The 22076-nt window shown below is 50.4% G+C and overlaps 1 protein-coding gene across 1 annotated transcript in view; it reads right to left on the bottom strand.

The window, feature by feature from the left end:
• The window catches only part of LOC103190561 (BRF1 RNA polymerase III transcription initiation factor subunit), a 97757-nt gene extending 78590 nt beyond the window's left edge, over positions 1-19167 (bottom strand). Inside the window, exons 1-2 of the mRNA XM_042337872.1 lie at positions 19001-19167; positions 5950-6030 (exon numbers count right to left, since the gene is read on the bottom strand). The gene's annotated coding sequence lies outside the window, so the exon portion shown is untranslated. The remainder of the gene's footprint in view (positions 1-5949; positions 6031-19000) is intronic.
• Positions 19168-22076: the final 2909 nt, after the last annotated feature.

Here is a 22076-nt window from a genome sequence, read left to right as displayed (position 1 = left end):
GGGGTAAATAATCCCTCCAAATAATAATTTTATCACTCAATCCACGACTGTTTGTGGAACACTGCTGTGCGCAATTGACTGCCGCGATTCGCTCACAAATATACGCTTTACAGTGTAAATTTGTGAAGGTTTTGTGACTTTTTGAAGATGCGATAAGGCAAAGTATCATCATTATTCCTCTGTCCATCGGGGGAGCAGAGTGACGGCAATGTCTGGGGGAGGAAGCGGAGAGATCAAAGCACGAATAATTAATAATAAAAATAATTTTAAAAGTTCAAGCGGGAGTAGCATACTTCATCGCTTCCCAGACAGATCACAAAGTAAACTCGACACAGTGCGTGGGTGGGAAGACACTATCATCCTGACTCATGGGAATGTCCTGCAGGGAGATAAACACAGCCGGACTTCAGCCAAAGAGGGTCTGAATGTGCAGTGAGCAGTCTCCCCCTGCGCCCCCACACCAATGGCAGACAGGGAGAGTTAGTGTTTCAGTAAAAGGCTGCGTTTTCTGGTAACTGTCATAATTGATTCCACACCCTCCAGTAAATGACTCAGTGCCCTTGACTAACTGAGCGACTGACTGACTGACTGACTCATTCCCACCTATACACAAGGCTGACGCAAAAGGCTGGGGGTGGGAAAGGGGAGATACAACTTGTGAAGACAAGACACAAAGCCTTCTGTCCTCTAAGCTAAAACACAACTCCTTACTGCAGTAGTGTCGTGAGACCTTTATAAAATCCACCTGATCAACAAGCCTCACTAAATAAACCCCACGGTTGGTACAGTGCCTGTAACCTCCCAAGAACTTCACCAGGATTCACTGTAAAGCTTATATATATTGTAGGCGAAATGCAGCAGCCCATTTTTCACACAGCGATGTCCCGCAAAACCACAGTGAATGAATGATTTTATCCGAGGGGGATTGTCGGCCAGGACACTGGGAGAGGGAGAGAGCGAAATTCTTTTTTCTTTTCAAATTAGTGTCATGGGATTTTTAACATCCGCCTGAACAAGCACAAGTTTAGTTTAACGCCTCATTTGAAGGATGGCATCTCCCAGGCTGACACACATACACACACACACACTCGCGTACCCTTCACTGTTCAGACTCTAGCGAACGAACGGGCAATAACTTTGGGAAACTCACAACCATTAACTGACAACAACAACTTGCATTTATATAGTGCCCTCCACGATGGGCAGCGTCCCAGAGCGCTTAACATTGGCGGAGCCCGATGCTGAGCCAGGGGTGGAGGAAGGTGACCATTAGCACGGTCGAAGAGGAAGGTCTTCAGGTGCAACCTGAAAATGGGGAGAGGGGGGGCAAGTTGAAGGGATTGAGGGAGGGAGTTCCATAGCTTCACGGTGTAGTGGCTGAAGGTACGGCCGCTGTTGTTGGAGTGGAGGATTCGAGGGACAGGGAGGAGGCCGGAGCCAGGAGAGTGGAGCCAGCGGGTGGTGCTGTGAGGAGAGAGAGTGGAGAGATGGTTGGGGGGGGGGGGGGGGTGAGGAGAGGGGCAAGGTGTGGAGGGATTTAAAAACTAAGGGTGAGGATCTTGAAGTGGATCCACTCTGTGACAGGAAGCCAGTGGAGTTTGGCAAGGACTGGAGTAATCGGGGTACGGAGTTTAGTGCGGGTGAGAATGCGGGCGGCGTTGTTTTGGATTAGTTGGAATTTTGTGAATACTGGAGCAGGGGAGACCAGCGAGGAGGGCAACCAGAGCGACACCTTCCAGTTACAGCACATCACACCGTGCCTTTCACTGAGGATCAACCTCTCGCAGAAACATCAAGAGGTGTAGGGGGAGCTTTACTGTGTCTCTAACCCTGACCTGGGAGTGAGGACGCACAGTGTAGAGGAGCTTTACTGTGTCTCTAAATCTGACCTGGGAGTGTGGACGCACAGTGTAGAGGGAGCGTTACCGTGTCTCTAACTCTGACCTGGGAGTGTGGACGCACAGTGTAGAGGAGCGTTACTGTGTCTCTAACCCTGACCTGGGAGTGTGGACGCACAGTGTAGAGGAGCTTTACTGTGTCTCTAACCCTGACCTGGGAGTGTGGACGCACAGTGTAGAGGAGCGTTACCGTGTCTCTAACTCTGACCTGGGAGTGTGGACACACAGTGTAGAGGGAGCGTTACTGTGTCTCTAACCCTGACCTGGAGTGTGGGCGCACAGTGTAGAGGAGCGTTACCGTGTCTCTAACTCTGACCTGGGAGTGTGGACACACAGTGTAGAGGGAGCGTTACTGTGTCTCTAACCCTGACCTGGGAGTGTGGACGCACAGTGTAGAGGAGCGTTACTGTGTCTCTAACCCTGACCTGGGAGTGTGGACACACAGTGTAGAGGGAGCGTTACTGTGTCTCTAACTCTGACCTGGGAGTGTGGACACACAGTGTAGAGGGAGCGTTACTGTGTCTCTAACCCTGACCTGGGAGTGTGGACACACAGTGTAGAGGAGCGTTACTGTGTCTCTAACCCTGACCTGGGAGTGTGGACACACAGTGTAGAGGGAGCGTTACTGTGTCTCTAACCCTGACCTGGGAGTGTGGACACACAGTGTAGAGGGAGCGTTACTGTGTCTGTAACCCTGACCTGGGAGTGTGGACCCACAGTAACTGCAGGGTCAGCCAGAGTGAATGACAGAGGACACAGAGGTCGGAGGAAAAGCTGAGGAAACTGCACAGATAGGGAGGGCGAGACCGGAGCATTTAACTGAAGGGATTTAAAGGGCAGAGTGAGGATCTAAAAATTGATCCATCCTCGCCCAGCTTCATTGGTTCCCCATCTCCCAGAGGATTGAGTTTAAAATCCTTGTATTATGGGGCTGGGAGGGCGGGGGAAAGAGATAAAACATCAACCCCTAACCTTACTAACAGGCGCTGACTGAGTCTGAGCTCGCTGGGTGCCGGAAGGACGGTAAATAAATGATGAGCTGGCCTGGATTTGCTTTCATTTATAATTCATCAGGCTCTGGTGGAGGTTGTGCTGTTTGAGGTTTATAAGTGCGAAGCGTAATGTGGAAGCAGCAGAAAACGTCTATTATCTGATTAGATAACTCCATCCGCACAGTCAGCTTCCGCCTGAATCCCGGACATTAATAATAATAATTCTTGTATTTATAGTGTCTTTTCATGCTGTTGAGATGGCTCAAAGCGCTTCACAGAATGTACTGTAAAGTGAATTGCCTGTGTATTTTGTGGGTGAAACATGGCAGTCAATTGGGCACAGCAGCGTCCCACAAACAGTCGTGGATTAAGTGACCAAATTATTATTATCTTTGGAAGGAATTATTACCCCCAGAAAAGCGATCCACCAATCGACTAAGGTAGGAGTAGGAGTAGGAGTACTTACTGCTAGGTAAACATAAAGTGGTCAAATGGGCTCAGAGAGAGGGAGAGAGAGAGAGAGGCGGAGGGTGTGGATCTGGGAGCTGAGTGAAACTCTAGAGAAACTTTCTGCTCTGCGGTAGAGGCGGAGAAATCGCTGCAACAGAGCTTTGCTAACACAGAGGGAGAGGGTCAGAGACACACAGCTCCACTCACACACAGAGAGAGGGTCAGAGACACACAGCTCCACTCACACACAGAGAGAGGGTCAGAGACACACAGCTCCACTCACACACAGAGAGAGGGTCAGAGACATAGAGCTCCACTCACACACAGAGAGAGGGTCAGAGACACACAGCTCCACTCACACACAGAGAGAGGGTCAGAGACACAGAGCTCCACTCACACACAGAGAGAGGGTCAGAGACACAGAGCTCCACTCACACACAGAGAGAGGGTCAGAGACACACAGCTCCACTCACACACAGAGAGAGGGTCAGAGACACACAGCTCCACTCACACACAGAGAGAGGGTCAGAGACATAGAGCTCCACTCACACACAGAGAGAGGGTCAGAGACACAGAGCTCCACTCACACACAGAGACAGGGTCAGAGACACAGAGCTCCACTCACACACAGAGAGGGGTCAGAGACACAGAGCTCCACTCACACACAGAGGAGGGTCAGAGACACAGAGCTCCACTCACACACAGAGAGAGGGTCAGAGACACAGAGCTCCACTCACACACAGAGAGAGGGTCAGAGACACAGAGCTCCACTCACACACAGAGAGAGGGTCAGAGACACACAGCTCCACTCACACACAGAGAGAGGGTCAGAGACATAGAGCTCCACTCACACACAGAGAGAGGGTCAGAGACACAGAGCTCCACTCACACACAGAGAGAGGGTCAGAGACATAGAGCTCCACTCACACACAGAGAGAGGGTCAGAGACACAGAGCTCCACTCACACACAGAGAGAGGATCAGAGACACAGAGCTCCACTCACACACAGAGTGAGGGTCAGAGATACAGAGCTCCACAGAGAGGGAATTATTGCCCCCAGAAAAGCGATCCACCAAGTGACTAACAACCGGGTTCTACCTTACTGCTAAGTAAACAGAGGAGTGTGTGTGGAGTAAGGAAACTTGCCCAATGTTTAGCCCTCCCTGGGAATCGAACTCGGGTCCTCTCGCTTGTAAGATGAGACTCGAACCACTGAGCTACAGGACTCCACATCCCATCTGACAGTGAGAGAACCACAGTACCAGAGGCCCTGAGTAGGGACTGGGGGTAAATTATGGATCTTACTGCCTGGGAAACTGCCCATCTCTCTCGGACAGTAACAGAGGCTACAATGGCCAGACACTCCACTGTGTATCTCTGTGGCGGGGCTGAGCTGCAGCTTGTGACGGCATTCCTGTTTAGCTTTTTTGGCAAGAAACTGCACCCCACCCCGCCCGGCTTTGGTCTGCTAGTGACTGCCTCAATGTGCTGTCTGTAACAATAATAATCCTTGCATTTGATATTGCGCTTTTCACGTCTCAAAGCGCTTCACAGACTATAAAGTGAATTGACTGTATATTTTGTGGGCGAAACGCGGCAGACAATTGGGCACAGCAGCATCCCGCAAACAGTCATGGTTTGACGTGACCAATTAATTTATTTTTTCTTGAGGGATTATTATTGTATGGAGTAAGAAAACTTGCCCAAGGTTTCACACTGGGAATCGAACCCAGGTCTCTCACGTGCGAGGCGAGTGCTCTAACCACTGAGCTACAGGACTCCTGTACTGCACTAACCACAAGCTACAGGCAAACACTCACTATTGGTGGATCACTTTTCCGGGGGTAATAATCCCTTTAAAAAAAATGAAAATAATTTGGTCACTCAATCCACGAATGGTTGTGGGACACTGCTGTGTCCAATTGGCTGGCGCATTTCGCCCACAAAATATAGTCAGTTGGCTTAATAGTGTAGCCTGTGAAGCACTTTGAGACGTCTTGAAGATGTGATAAGGCGCTGTATCAAATGCAAGGATTATTACTATTATTATCTATACACATTCCCTCTAGTGGTGACCTAGTTGCCTGCAATCCCAGCTGGGTAAAGCGAACGGCAATTTAACAGGTTCAACGTTTATCTGTTCCAATCAAACCACCATACAGCCGCACAAAACACATCGTGTCTGTGCTGGGGTTCGCTCCCCCACTGGAGCTCTCTTCTCTAACCCCATTCCCTGCTCTCTCTCTCTCTCCCCATGGTGTCTGTGCTGGGGCTCGCTCCCCCACTGGAGCTCTCTACACTAACCCCATTCCCTGCTCTCTCTCTCTCCCTATCGCGTCTGTGCAATTGTCTGGCACCTTCAAGACCCTCCTCTTTGATTGTGCTTTTGATCTCCCTGCTTCCCACCGACCTCCTCCCCCCACCATCCCGACCCTCAGCTCGGGTCCGAAACTGTCTGTTCAGCGCTTTGGGACGTCCTAGCAACGTGAAAGGCGCTGTACAAATGTAATTTTGTTGTTGTTGTTGCTGGTGCTCACTCCCCCACTGTTACTGCTCTTACTGAGGAGAGACACAGACTGTCAGAGTTGGCTGGTTAGTGTTGCAGTTACCGTTCTGTAAGGTCTGCGCTCGCGATTCCTTCCCGAGGCTGGTGTGAAAGCCTGTTCCAAGCGTGGGCGCTTTTCCAGGACCTGAAAAATTAAAAGTAAAATAATAAACAGACGAGAAACATTCCTACACAAGGCATTCAACAAACACCCTAACCCTAATGTCTAGTCCAAAGGACAACCCGCCCGGCACTCCAGACTGTCAGCTAAGGTCTAGACGTGAGGGCTTGAACCCTTCACTTTCTGACTCAGAGACGAGAAATGGGCTGACAGACACTGGAGCAGTGAGACGTGATGTGTATCTGACCTGATGGCATCAGCCTAGCAATCCCCTACCTAGTAAGGGATGTTGGTGTGTGCAAATTGGCTGCTGTGCTAGCCTAAAACACACAGTCACTACACTTTACAGAACAATCAGATGAAATGTTTGAAAAGTCCTCCTGACATGAAAAGTGCTGTATCAAATGTAAGGATTGTTATAATTATTACTATTAATAATATTAACTCACATGGAAGTGTGGACGCATAACGTAGAGGGAGCTTTACTGTGTCTCTAACCCTGACCTGGGAGTGTGGACACACAGTGTAGAGGAGCTTTACTGTGTCTCTAACCCTGAGCTGGGAGTGTGGACGGACAGTGTAGAGGGAGCTTTACTGTGTCTCTACCCCTGACAATCACACCACTCGTCCCTGACCTAGATTCACTAAAATAATGTGAGAGCCTAATTGTGTTGAGTTTGAGAGAGGTTTTGTTGAAGTGGCGAGGTTAACAATCAGGCACAGACTCAGAGGTGTCGACTCTGCAGCATGTTATAGCGTTGGCGGAGATTTTGTGGACCCCAATCACTGTATCATAACTAGGCTCCACTGTATACATTGCTCACACACACCACGCAGTTACATAAAGCCACTTGTCGAATCACACCCCCACAGTTACACGAGACAGGTTCCTGAGTGGAGGGAGGCAGCAGTATGAATTCTCTATGCAGCACCCAGATACCAACTACATTTTAATCAGATTGAAGCTGGTTTCTACACTTTCAACAGATGAAAGTTCCAGCCAAGTGTCAGTCAGCATCCGGCTGCTGTTCGTGGCCTTCTCTGAGCACACGCTGCTCTCTGGTGTACCAAGAGGGAAATTCAGCAGCCGCGCCATCTCCTGCTGCAAACAACAAACTACATTTACACGTCAGGAGAACACTGGACAGTCAGGGATTTGGACTTGACCAGTGGGTTGGGATCAGGAGAAGTGGAGGGCAGGGAGGGTGGGGTTAGGAGGGTGAGCGGTCGGAGAGGAGGGTCTTGAGATGTTACCTTGAAGGAGGCGAGGGAGGGATGGAGTTCCAAAGGGTGGGGGCAAAGAGGCTGAAGGTCCAACCGTCGATGGTGGAGCAGGCCAGAGCCCGCTGAGTGGACGGAGCAGACAGGTCGACATAATAATAATAATAGTCCTTGCATTTGATATAGCGCTTTTCACGTCGGGAGGACGTCCCAAAGCGCTTCACAGAACACACTGTAAAGTGAATTGACTGTATATTTGTGGGCGAACGCGGCAGTCAATTGCGCACAGCAATGTCCCACAAACAGTCGTAGATTGAAAATGACCAATTTATTGTTATTTTGTTTTGGAGGACTATTATTAGGCTCTGTGTGGAGTAAGGAAACTTGCCCGAGGTTTGGCCCTGACCCCCCGGGGATTGAACTCAGGTCTCTCACTTGCAAAGCGAGTGCTCTAACCACTGAGCTACAGGACTCCACATGTGTCCAGAGTGTCCACAAAGTCCTTTTAACCCCATATTTTTTTTTCTGCAGTCCACTGACCAACCACTGAAACACATGGAAGAATTATAATAATCAAATAAGTAATTGTATTCAGTACAAGTCTTCAACTGTGTTTAGACGTCCAGTGTGTGTGTGAGTGCCATCATTTTCATGGCAAATAATGATCCACTGCCATGTTATGTGCAATATCCGTAACATACATGGAATGAGGAGGAGAAATACATTGCTAATAGCTTGTTACAGGTCCTCCATCTCTGGTCTCATCACTGTTTTATAACACTAAGAGGGGTTAACACAGTCCCTTAAGTGTTCCAGCAACAACTAGTCCCACTGTCTTTTCCCCAAATCCTTGCAAATTTTTCCTTTAAGTCGCTATCTAATTCCCTTTTGAAAGTTGTTATTGAATCAGTTTCCACCATCCTTTCAGGCAGTGCATTCCAGACCGTAACAAATCTCTGCATACAAAAAATTCTCCTCATTGCCCCTCTGATTCTTTTACCAATTATCTTAAATCTGTGTGCTCTGGTTACTGACCCACCTGTCAGTGGACAGTTTCTCCCTGTCTACTCTATCAGCACCCCTTCAAAATTTTGAACACCTCAATTACATCTCCCCTTAACTTTCTCTGCTCTAAGGAGAACAATTCCAGCTTATCTAGTCTAAAGTCCCTCATAGGAACATAGGAATTAGGAGCAGGAGTGGGCCATTTGGCCCCACGAGCCTACTCCACCATTCAATAAGATCATGGCTGATCTTCTAACCTAACTCCATCTGCTCGCCTTATCCCCATATCCCTTAATCCCTCTAACCTTTAGAAATCTATCAACCTATCGTGGAGTCCTGTAGCTCAGTGGTTAGAGCACTCGCTTTGCAAGTGAGAGACCTGAGTTCAATTCCGGGCAGAGGGCGAAACCTTGGGCAAGTTTCCTTACTCCACACAGAGCCTAATAATAATCCCTCCACAACCCAAAACAATAATAAATTGGTCATTTTCAATCTACGACTGTTTGTGGGACATTGCTGTGCGCAATTGGCTGCCGCGTTCGCCCACAAATATACAGTCAATTCACTTTAGAGTGTGTTCTGTGAAGCGCTTTGGGACGTCCTCCCGACGTGAAAAGCGCTATATCAAATGCAAGGATTATTATTATTATTATTATTATTAACCTTAATCTTGATATGTTCAAGGACTGAGCATCTACAGTCTTCTGGGGTAGAGAATTCCATAAATTCACTGTCCTCTGAGTGAAGAAGTGTTTCCTCAACTCTGTCCGAAAGAGCTGACCTTTAATCTTAAAACTGTGACCCCTGGTTATAGATTCTCCTACCAGGGGAAACAGTCTCACACTGTCTAATCTGTCAAGACCCTTAATAATCTTATATGTTTCTATAAGATCACCTCTAATTCTTCTATATTCTAGAAAGTATAGGCTTCGTTTACTCAACCTATCCTTGTAGGTGAACCCCCTCATCCCAGGAATTAACCGAGTGAACCTTTGCTGCACCCCCTCATCCCTGATACTGTTCTAGAATGCATTGCCTGAAAGGCCGGTGGAAGCCAATTTGATAACTTTTAAGAGAGAAGTAGATAATCATTTGGGGAGGACAAGTTTGCTATGGGGAGAGAGCGAGGGAGTGGGGTTGATCAGGGCTATGGGGAGAGAGCGGGGGAGTGGGGTTGATCAGGGCTATAGGGAGAGCGCGGGGGAGTGGGGTTGATCAGGGCTATGGGGAGAGAGCGGGGAATGGGGTTGATCAGGGCTATGAGGAGAGAGCGGGGGAGTGGGGTTGATCAGGGCTATGGGGGAGAGCGGGGAGTGGGGTTGATCAGGGCTATGGGGAGAGAGCGGGGGAGTGGGGTTGATCAGGGCTATGGGGAGAGAGCGGGGGAGTGGGGTTGATCAGGGCTATGGGGAGAGCGCGGGGAGTGGGGTTGATCAGGGCAATGGGGAGAGAGCGGGGGAGTGGGGTTGATCAGGGCTATGGGGAGAGAGCGGGGGAGTGGGGTTGATCAGGGCTATGGGGAGAGAGCGGGGGAGTGGGGTTGATCAGGGCTATGGGGAGAGTGCGGGGGAGTGGGGTTGATCAGGGCTATGGGGAGAGAGCGGGGGAGTGGGAGTTGGAAGCTCTTTTCAAACAGTCAGCACAGACACGATGGGCCAAATGGCCTCCTTCTGTGCTGTATAATTTTATGATTCTGATAAATCTCCTCTGCACCCTCTCCGAGGCCTTGATACTGGAAGGTGTAACCTGGAGTCCGAGTTTGTGAACACACACTCATACATCCAGTGCCTGGAATCCACCTTGATTCCACCTCTCTCGTGGAGTCCTGTAGCTCAGTGGTTAGAGCACTCGCTTTGCAAGTGAGAGACCTGAGTTCAATCCCCGGGGGGTCAGTCAGGGCCAAACCTTGGGCAAGTTTCCTTACTCCACACAGAGCCTAATAATAATCCCTCCAAAACCAAAAACAATAATAAATTGGTCATTTTCAATCCACGACTGTTTGTGGGACATTGCTGTGCGCAATTGGCTGCCGCGTTCGCCCACAAATATACAGTCAATTCACTTTACAGTGTGTTCTGTGAAGCGCTTTGGGACGTCCTCCCGACGTGAAAAGCACTATATCAAATGCAAGGATTATTATTATTATTATTATTGATTGGCTGCAGAGAGGCCAGCAGCTGCTGCTTAAACTCGCACCTCAAATTGGTGGAACCTTCGCTCATTGGGAAGGGACATATGCCTGAGCTGCGGGCAGGGAGGTGGTGGCAATGCTCTCACACATTTCATGTGTTGCCCACAAGGAAGCTCGCAGGGAGTTCCACCCATCGTCCACCCAGTGAAGGCTCAAACCAAGGTGACGTGTATGGTAACAGAATGTCACAATCACAGCCCCTGTGACGGTCTTTAGTCCGGTTCCTGAGCCGGGCGGGTCCGCAGTATTCCAGGGCTGCTGATGACAGCCCAGCCGAGCCTGGCTCATCAGCAGGACCTGGCAGGGCCCACCAGTCAACCCACTCAGCTCCTGGTCCCCCTGCAGCCAAAGCCCTAACGGGGAGGGTGGTCCTCGCTGGACAAGCGGCGGGAAAGCTGGTCAGACAGTGCTCTGAAGCGCAAGCTCTGCGTTTTTTAGCTGGTTATTAACCGTCAGTTGCCCCAACGCACTAGTGCTCAAACCACAAACAGCCAGGCTGCCCACCATACAGCCAGCAGACGGCCTCAGTGAGCTACACGAATGTTAGAGCTCCTCCAGTGACAACCGTCAGAGTTGCAGTGGGATCAGTGCTGTTGTGATGCAGGTGATTTTTTTTTAATGAATGAATAATCCTTGCAATTTGATGCAGTGCCCATAACGAATCAGTCAAGTTCAGTGACTGCGTACCCGCTGGCAAACACAGCAAGCGGAAACCCATCGCCACGCTTAAGAGTATCCAAACCAAACTGAGAAGTCCATGAAATTCACATGGAAATCCCAGAGGTAGATTGTTGCAATGGAATGTCCTTCGAGGGACACATCCTGCTCACCTAATTCTGGAAAGTATCAGGCACAGGTTGGCAAGAGCCAAGGTTTGGGGACCCCAGAGTGTGTGTTGGGGTAACTGCGTGAGTCTAACCAGCTAAATCCACGTAGCTTGCACTTAGGAGCACTGTCTGACAAGCTTTCCCGCTGCTTGCCAGGGAGGACCACCCTATCCATTAGGGCTTTGGCTTGGAGGGTTAACAAGAATTTAAACAAGGATTCCCTGCCCCCAGTGACCGACCGGTCTGCCTTCACGGTTCCCGCCAATGAGCCAGACTGGGCTGTGCTGTCATCAGCAGTGAGTGCCCTGGAATACTGCAGACCTTCCTGGCTCAGGAACCGGACTGGAGACCGGCACTGAGGCCTGGCCCGAATCCAACATTCCACTGTTAGGTACGACACCTTGGAGCCAGTTCAGCTCCAAGGAAGACCACACTGATGAACTGCCTAAACTCAGAGACCTCAGAACAACATGAGTTTATGCAGAGCCCTTCAAGTACAGTAGCATCTTAGCGTGCTTCACAGGAACATGGTTGAACCCTGAGCAAGTGAGAGGGGAGGGGGCAGCGCGTTTTGCTCATAAAATAGTTATTCCACTTAACAGTATGTCCTGTGAGGCGCTTTGAGATGTCTCAACAACGTGATAATGTGTTACATCAAATGCAAGGATTAACATTATTAGAACTTAAAGAATGGATGAGGAGAAGGGTAGAGAGAGGGAGCTCTGGAGGTGGAGGAACTGAAGGTTTGGTGGCAGGGAGAGAGGGCAGAGGGAGGGAGGGAGTGAGCTGAACAGAGGACTAGGGCAGGAGAAGACCAGAGATAAGGTGGTGCCAGGGAGTGGATGGATTTGTAGGTGAGGAGCTTGAAAATGGATTTGCTGGGAGACAGGGAGCGAATGGAGACTGGCAAGGCTGGGGTGGGTATTGGGCTTGTGGAGTTTGGTGCAGGTGAGGTTTAAATGAATGATCCTTGCATTTGAAGCAAATCACTGTCAAGTTCAATGACCGCGTATTTGTCGGCAAACATAGCAGCCTTTGAGGGTCAGCGCCTCTGACAGGGCAGCGCTCCCCCAGCAACTGCTCTGGTTGCAATCCAGCTCAGCCACTCACTGCAGCCCCCACTTTGTGCTGCTGACTGCCCGTGCTCCCCTCGCCCCCCACAAGAGGGCACAATTGTGCCACTTTTGGAGCTGGACATTGATAATAATCCTTACATTTGATATAGCGCCCTATAGCGCCTCCGATACGTCTCAAAGTCCTACAGAAATATTGTAAAGTGTAGTGACTATAGTTTATGGGTAAAACGCGGCAGCCAATTGCACTCAGCCTTGTCCCACGAGCAGTCATTGAATGAGTAAAAAAATATATATTTTTTTGGAAGAGATTATTAACCCTCGAAAAATGACTCGCCAATTGACTAACAAGCGGGTTCCTACTTACTGCGAGGTAAACAGAGGTATGTGGAGTAAGGAAACTTGCCTAATGTTTCGTGCTGCCCGGGAATCGAACCCGGGTCTCTTTGCTTGCGAGTCGAGAGCTCTAACCAGTGAGCTACAGGACTCCACCTTATAAGCACCTTATCACACTGTTTAGAGTACGTTACAGGATTTACTGTGAAGTGGAGTGACTGTGTGTTTTATGGGTGAACAGAGCAGCCAATTTACACAGCGATGTCCCTCCAAACAGCTATGAGTATTCAATTTTATCTGGGGATTGTCAGCCAGGTCACTGGGAGAGAGCAAGAAACTCCCCTCTCATTTTCAACAGCACTGCGAAATCTTTAACCTGAACTTGTAGATGCATAATAATAATCCTTGCATTTGATAAAGTGCCTCATCAAGTCTTTGAGAGATTCAAAGCGGTTCACAGATTATACCATGAAGTGAATTGACGGTATATTTTGTGGGCAAAACAGGACAGCAATTGTGCGACCAAATTTTTTTTTGAAAGGAATTATTAGCCCCTTATTAGGAGAGCGAGAGGAGAGATTGAGAGAAGAGAGGGAGAGAGGAGAGAGAAAGAGACAGAGGAGAGAGAAAGACAGAGAGAGTGAGAGAGAGAAATGGGAGGGGATAGATAGAAAGGGGAGAGAGAGAAAGAGAGAGGGGATAGAGAAACAAGGGGGAAGATTTTTTCCCCCGGTGTCAGGTACTGAGTCCCAGCAGTTGCGGTTCTGTGATCAGCCTGGACGCTCATCTGCTTCACTTCGACTCCAAACAACAACTTGCACTTACCCTGCGGCCCTCATTCAGGGTAGCGTCTCAGAGCGCCTGACAGTGTCAGAGCACGACGTCAAGCTGGGGGGTGTAGGGGAGGGATGGTGACTGTAAGAACAGTCGGAGTGGAAGTGTCTTGAGGCGCAACTTGAAGACGGGAAAGGAAGGGGCGAGGCGGAGGGATAGAGGAAGAGTGTTCCAGAGATTCAGGGTACAGTGGTTGGAAGGGAGGGCTTGAGGGACATGCAGGAGTGAGCGGAGGCGGGAGGTAGTGGGTTGGGGAGTAAGCAGGTCAGAGAGGTAGGGCGGTGCCAGGCCATGAAGGGATTTGAAGACTAAAGGCCCTATGTATTCAGAATCCTACAATTGCAAACTTGATGATAAACCCAACACGACAGTTCCCAGTGTAACACTTGTAGGAAGGCTCTCTGAGTGTTAAATAATAATAATAATACTTGCATTTGATATAGCGTTTTTCAAGTCTTCTCGACGTCTGTAAAGTGAATTCACTGTATATTTGTGGGCGAACGCTGCAGCCAATTGCACACAGCAGCGTTCCACAAACAGTCGTGGATTGAAAATGACTGATTTATTATTGTTTTGTTTTGGAGGGATTATTATTGGAGTAAGGAAACTTGCCCGAGGTTTCGCCCTCTGCCTGGAATTGAACCCAGGTGTCTCGCTTGCAAAGCGAGTGCTCTAACCACTGCTACAGGACTCCACAGTTATACAGGACAGGACAAACAACACCACCACCTGCCACGGACTTCACAACTGCTAACCCAAACCCACAGTACCAGCACACAGGGATACTCTCACTGATACACAATCACCAGTATTTGCACTAAAATCAGTATTGTTTAACCATGTGTGAAGGGCGCTATATAAATGCAAGTTGTTATTGTAATAATAATAACCGTTCCATTTGATACAACGCCTTTTCATGTCATTGAGACGTCCCAAAGAACTTCACGGAACATGCTGTGAAGTGAACTGACTGCATTCGTGGGCAAAACATTGGCATATCAGCGTCCCACAAACATTTGTGGGGTGAGTGACCAACTTTTAATTGGGCGAGGGGTGGGGGGGGTGGGAATTATTACCCCTGGATAGGATCCGCCAATTGACTAACAGGTGGGTTCCTATTTACTCCGAAACATCTCCAGACTACGGCACTACTATCCCCTCACGTACCCCCCCGTACCCTCCGTTCCTCTGGCTCCGGTCTGCTCCACATCCCCCGCCCCAACCGCCCGACCATCGGTGGCCTTCAGCCTCTCAGCCCCGAGGCTCTGGAACTCCATCCCCAGTGCCTTCGCCGCTTCCTCCCTTTCCTCCTTCAAGGCCGGTCTCAAGACCTTTCTCTTTGACCTTCAGCCTTCAGCTCCCCTCTCGACTCTCTACCCCCTCCTCGCTCCCTCCCTTCCCTCCCCTCACCATTCCCCCCCTCCTCACTCCCTCCCTTCCCTCCCCTCACCCTGACCATTTCCCCCCAATGCTCGGGTCCTGCCCCAACTGTACAGCGCCTTGGGACGTCCTCGACGTGAAAGGCACTCTATAAATGGAACCTTGTTGTTGTTGTTGTTGTTGTACTGCGAGGTAAACATGTAGAGTAAGGAAACTTGCCTGGGATCACCCTGCCTAGGAATCGCTTGCGAGGCGAGCGTGCTACCCACCAGGCTACAGGACTCCAATAATAACTCAACAATCACCATTGCCATCTGTATGACACCTGATCTCATCGTCACAATATCTCCAAACACTTCACAGGACTTTACTGTATTTGGTGAGCGAATGCAGCAGACAATTGGGGCACAGCAACGCCACACAAACAGGCCATCAGGTGAAAAAAGTTTTTTTTTAATATAATTTTGGAGGATTGTTGGCCAGGACACCGGGAGAAACGTTTTGTTTTGAATAGTGCCACAGGGCAATGGATGCCCACCTGAACGGGCAGACAGGACCTCAGCCACAGTGATGTTTCAGTCACTGTGTTGGGGACATATAGCCTCAGTGCTTATAGCACTCGCCTCACAAGCGAGAGACGGGGGTTAAATTCCCATCAGGGCAAAATGTTGGGCAAGTTTGTGTTGGTGTAAATGTCACAGGGAGAGCACTACTGTATTGGTGTAAATGTCACAGGGAGCGCACTACAGCATTGGTGTAAATGTGATGGGGAGTGCACTACCGTATTGGTGTAAAAGTCACGGGGAGTGCACTACGGCATTGGTGTAAATGTGAACAGAGAGTGCACTATTGTATCGGTGTAACTGTCACGAGGGAGTGCACTACTGTATTGGTGTAGAAATCACGGGGAGTCCACTTCTCTATTGGTGTAAATGTCACAGGGAGTGCACTATTTTATTGGTGTCAATGTCACAGAGAGTGCACTACTGTATTGGTATAAATGTCACAAGGCGTGCACTACAGTATTTGTGTAAATATCACGGGGAGAGCACTAATGAATTGGTGTAAATGTCAGAGAGTGGACGACTGTGTTGGTGTAAATGTCATAGGCAGTGCACTACTGTATTGTAAATGTTACAGGGAGCGCACTAATATTTGAGAGAAAATGTCATAAGGAGTACACTACTGTGTTGGTGTAAATGTCACAGGATGTGCACTACTGTATTGGTGTAAAAGTCACGGGGAGTGCACTACTGTATTGGTGTAAAAGTCACGGGGAGTGCACTACGGCATTGGTGTAAATGTGAACAGAGAGTGCACTATTGTATCGGTGTAACTGTCACGAGGGAGTGCACTACTGTATTGGTGTAGAAATCACGGGGAGTCCACTTCTCTATTGGTGTAAATGTCACAGGGAGTGCACTATTTTATTGGTGTCAATGTCACAGAGAGTGTACTACTGTATTGGTATAAATGTCACAAGGCGTGCACTACAGTATTTGTGTAAATATCACGGGGAGAGCACTAATGAATTGGTGTAAATGTCAGAGAGTGGACGACTGTGTTGGTGTAAATGTCATAGGCAGTGCACTACTGTATTGTAAATGTTACAGGGAGCGCACTAATATTTGAGAGAAAATGTCATAAGGAGTACACTACTGTGTTGGTGTAAATGTCACAGGATGTGCACTACTGTATTGGTGTAAAAGTCACGGGGAGTGCACTACTGTATTGGTGTAACTGTCACGGGGAGTGCACTACTGTGTTTGTGTAAAAGTCACAGGGAGTGCACTACTGTTTGAGGGTAAGTGACATAGGGATTGCACTACTGTGCTGGTGCAAATGTCATAGGGAGTGCACCACGGTATTGATGTCAATGTCACAGGGAGTGCACTACTGTATTGGAGTAAGTTACAGGGAGTGCACTACTGTATTGGTGTAAATGTCACAGGGAGTGCACTACTGTATAAGTCACGGGGAGTGCATTACTGTTTGAGAGTAAGTGTCATAGGAAGTACACTACTGTATTGGTGTAAATATCAAAGGGAGTGCACTACTCAATTGGTGTAAATGTCACAGGGAGTGCACTACTGTATAAGTGTAAATGTCCCAGGGAGTGCACTACTGTATTGGTGTAACTGTCCCAGGGAGAGTACTACTATATTGGTGTAAATGTCACAGGGAGTGCACTACAATATTGGTGTAAATGTCACAGGGAGTGCACTACTGTATTGGCATAAATGTCACGGGGAGAGCACTCCTGTATTGCTGCTAATGTATTGGTGTAAACGTCACAGGGAGTGCAATACCTTATTGTTGTAAAAGTGACACAGAGTGCACTACAGTATTGGCGTAAAAGTTACGGGGCGTGAACTACAGTATTGATGTAAATGTCACAGGGAGTGCACTACTGGATTCGTGTAAATGTCACAGGGAGTGCACTACTGGATTGGTGTAAATGTCACAGGGAGTGCACTACTGTATTGGTGTAACTGTCACAGGAAGAGCACGACTGAAATGGTGTAACTGTCACAGGGAGTGCACTGCTGTATGTGTGTAAATGTCACAGGGAGTGCACTACTGTATTGGTGTAAATGTCACTGGGAGTGCACTATTGTATGTGTGTAACTGTCACGGGGAGTGCACATACTATTTGAGAGTAAGTGTCATAGGAAGTGCACAACTGTATTGGTGTAAATATCAAAGGGAGTGCACGATTGTATTGGTGTAACCGTCACAGGGAGTGTACTACAATATTGGTGTAAACGTCACAGGGAGTGCACTACTGTATAGGTGTAAATGTCACAGGGAGTGCACTACTGTATAGGTGTAACTGTCACAGGGAGTGCACTACTGTATAGGTGTAAATGTCACAGGGAGTGCACTACTGTATAGGTGTAACTGTCACAGGGAGTGCACTACTGTATAGGTGTACCTGTCACAGGGAGTGCACTACTGTATAGGTGTAAATGTCACAGGGAGTGCACTACAATATTGGTGTAAATGTCACAGGGAGTGCACAACTGTATTGGTGTAACTGTCACAGGGAGAGCACTACTGTATACGTGTAACTGTCACGGGGAAAGCACTACTGTATGTGTGTAACTGTCACGGGGAGAGCACTACTGTATGTGTGTAACTGTCATGGGGAGAGCACTACTGTATATGTGTAACTGTCACGGGGAGTGCACTACTGTATGCGTGTAACTGTCACAGGGAGTGCACTACTGTATAGGTGTAACTGTCACAGGGAGTGCACTACTGTATGCGTGTAACTGTCACAGGGAGTGCACTACTGTACAGGTGTAACTGTCACAGGGAGTGCACTACTGTATGCGCGTAACTGTCACGGGGAGTGCACTACTGTATGTGTGTAACTGTCACAGGGAGTGCACTACTGTATAGGTGTAACTGTCACAGGGAGTGCACTACTGTATGTGTGTAACTGTCACAGGGAATGCACTACTGTATGTGTGTAACTGTCACAGGGAGAGCACTACTGTATGTGTGTAACTGTCACAGGGAGAGCACTACTGTATGTGTGTAACTGTCACAGGGAGTGCACTGCTGTATGTGTGTAACTGTCACAGGGAATGCACTACTGTATGTGTGTAACTGTCACAGGGAGTGCACTACTGTATGTGTGTAACTGTCACAGGGAGTGCACTACTGTATGTGTGTAACTGTCACAGGGAGTGCACTACTGTATGTGTGTAACTGTCACAGGGAGTGCACTACTGTATGTGTGTAACTGTCACAGGGAGTGCACTACTGTATGTGTGTAACTGTCACAGGGAGTGCACTAGTGTCTGTGTGTAACTGTCACAGGGAGTGCACTACTGTATGTGTGTAACTGTCACAGGGAGTGCACTAGTGTCTGTGTGTAACTGTCACGGGGAGAGCAGTGGTGTGTGTGTGTGAGCTCGGGCCCGGGGCGGGAGGGAGGGCGGGCGGGAGGGTGTGTGAGTGAGCCCGGGCCCGGGCCCGGGGCGGGAGGGCGGGAGGGAGGGTGTGTGAGTGAGCCCGGGCCCGGGCCCGGGGCGGGAGGGCGGGAGGGAGGGTGTGTGAGTGAGCCCGGGCCGGGCCCGGGGCGGGCGGTGGGGGTCGCGGGTCCCGGCGCCACTCACCGTCCAGGGAGACGAACTGTCCGAGGGCGGAGGAGCCGCCGCCGCTGTTCTCCACGAACTGCACCTCGGACACGATGATGTTGTCCTCCAGGACGGCCCCGCAGGCCGTGCACACCGCGTCCCCGCGCGCCTGGTCCAGGTCGATGTCGGTGCAGCCGCACGTGCGGCACACCCGGGAGCTCGACATGGCCGCCCCCGCCCGCCCCGCGGGCCTCCCGGCCGGTCCGAGCCGCCCGGCGAGCCCGAGGCCGCCCTCCCGCACAGCCTCTCCCGGGTCAGGAGCCGCTGCCTCGGGGGTCCCGGGGGCTGCGGCCGCGCCGCTCTGAGGGGAGGGGGAGGAGCGCGCGCGCGCGCGCGCGGTCGATCCGCTTTGGTGGTGACTGTGAAGGCGCCGCTCCCGGTCCCGGTCCCGGCGTCAGCCTCTCCCCCTCTCCCGCTCTCCCGCTCCGCCCTCCGCTCCGCGATCGGAACCACTCCGAGGCCCAGGCGGCGCTGCGCGTGCGCGCGCACACTCCCCCCCCGGGAAGGTGTTGGGGCTGAGGGTGAGGGGGGAATCCCCGCCGCCGCCACAGCCCCCGCAGCCCACCCGCACCCCCAAACCGTGTCCGCCCGCACTCGGCAAACTCCGTCCCGCTTCGGGAACCCGAACCCCTCCGCGTCCGTCGCCCGCAGCGACCTCAGGCACTGTGTGATTGCTGGCAGTTGCCCCCCACCTCCCCTCCCGTCCAGTGGTGATGGTACAGTCCGCGTGTGCTCTCCGGGGGGGGGAGGGGGGCGGGGCCACCCACCACGTGACAGATTTAAAGGGGCCGCGCAGCAGGTGGTTCACAGGAATAATAATAATAATCCTCGCATCTGATACAGCGCCTCCATCACGTCTTAATACCAATAATAATAATCCTCGCATTTGATAAAGCGCTTTTCACGTCGGGAGGACGTCCCAAAGCGCTTCACAGAACACACTATGAAGTGAATTGACTGTATATTTGTGGGCGAACGCGGCAGCCAATTGCGCACAGCAATGTCCCACAAACAGTCGTGGATTGAAAATGACCAATTTATTGTTGTTTTTGGAGGATTATTATTAGGCTCTGTGTGGAGTAAGCAAACTTGCCCGAGGTTTGGCCCTGACCCCCCGGGGATTGAACTCAGGTCTCTCACTTGCAAAGCGAGTGCTCTAACCACTGAGCTACAGGACTCCACAAGACTCCACAGGACTCCGCGTCTTCGAGACGCCTCGAAGCGCTTCACAGAATATACTGCAAAGTGAATTGACTGTATATTTTGTGGGCGTAAAGCGGCAGCCCATTGCGCACAGCAGCGTCCCCACAAACAGCCGTGTCCCATTGAAGTGATCAATGTATTTTTTAGAGGGATTATAACCCACTAAAAAGCAATCCGCCAATCGACTAACAACAACAACAACAAGATTCCATTTATAGAGCGCCTTTCACGTCGGGAGGACGTCCCAAGGCGCTGGAGCAACCAGGTTCCTACTTACTGCTGGGTTAACAGAACCATGTGGAGTAAGGAAACTTGCACTGTCCTGGAATCGAACCCAGGTCCTCTGACTTGCAAGGCGAGTGTGCTAACTACTGAGCTATAGGAGAGAATAGGGCTTCTGTGTTCTCTGGACCAGGAGCTGGTGGGGTTCAGCCCCTATGTCAGGAGCCTTGAACTCACAGTCTAGATAGACAGAAGGTCGGTTCGCAGTCTAGACTGCACTGCCTTCCTCCACCTCCGCTGCATTGCCCGCCTCCGACCGTACCTTACCCCAGACGTAGCCGAAACCCTCGTCCATGCGTTCGTTATCTCTCAACTCGACTTTTCAAATGCCCTGTTTGGTGGTTTCCCCAGCCCACCATGCGCAGGATCCAGCTGATCCAAACCTTTGCCACCCGTATACTCACCAATACTAAGCTCTGTACCCCCATCACACCAGTCCTCGCCAGGCTCCATTGGCTCCCTAATGCCGAATGGATCGATTTCAAGATCCTCACACTCGTTTTCAAATCCCTTCATGCCCTGGCACCTCCCTACCTCTCCGACCTGCAACCCACAGCCGCCACTCGACTGGCCCCAACTCCTGCATGTCCCCCGTGCCCTCCATTCCACCATTAATGGCCGCGCTTTCAGCCACTATGCCTCGAAACTCTGGAACACTCTTCCTCTATCCCTCCGCCTTGCCCCCTTCCTTTCCCATCTTCAGGTTGCGCCTGAAAACCTTCCTCTTCAACTGTGCCTCCGGTCACCTCCACCTCCCCCAGGTCGGCATTATGCTCCATGACAGTCAAGCACTCTGGGATGCCACCCTGCATGAGGGGTGCTATACAAATATAAGTTGTTGTTGTTGATTGATGACTGGGCCACCAGTTTAGACGACTTTTTTGTTGGTCAGTAAAACAATCATAGAACAACAACAACGACATTACATTTGTATAGCGCCTTTCACATTGGGAGGACGTCCCAAGGGGCTGGACAGTCAGAGTTGCAGAAGACCCGCCCACCAATGGTGGGGCAAGCGAGGCGAGGGATGTGAAGCAGGCCGGAGCACACTGAGCGGAGGGAGCAGGCAGGATAGTAGGGGATTAGGAGGTCGCAGAGGTGAGGGGAACAATATCATGGAGGGCTTTGAAGGTGAGGACCAGAATCTTGAACTGTATCTTCTGTGTGATGGGAAGCCAGTGGAGTCGGGTGAGGATTGGGGTGATAGGGTCATGGAGCCCGGTGCGGGAGAGGACATGGGCTGCAGAGTTCTGAATGATCTGCAGCCTATGGAGAGAGGAGTTGGGAAGGCCGACAAGCAAGGACTTTGCATAGTCAAGCCTCGATGTAATGAAGGCGTGTGTGAGGGTTTTGGCGGCCTGCGGTGTGAGATAGTGGCGGAGCCAGGCAATGTTGCAGAAGTGGGGGAAGGCAGAACAGGTCATGGCACAAATGTGTGTTAGAAAGGTGAGTTGAGGGTCAAACAACAACAACAACAAAATTACATTTGTAAAGCGCCTTTCACACTGGACAGACAGAGTTTCGGACCGGGACTGGGGTCAGGGACAGGGAAGGTGGTGAACAGGGAGGG

This window comes from Callorhinchus milii, unplaced genomic scaffold (assembly GCF_018977255.1).
Source record: "Callorhinchus milii isolate IMCB2004 unplaced genomic scaffold, IMCB_Cmil_1.0 Scaffold9, whole genome shotgun sequence".
In the NCBI taxonomy this organism is placed as follows: Eukaryota; Metazoa; Chordata; class Chondrichthyes; order Chimaeriformes; family Callorhinchidae; genus Callorhinchus; species Callorhinchus milii.
Note: the sequence above shows the minus strand (reverse complement) of the source record. Positions and strands in the feature narration are given on the sequence as shown.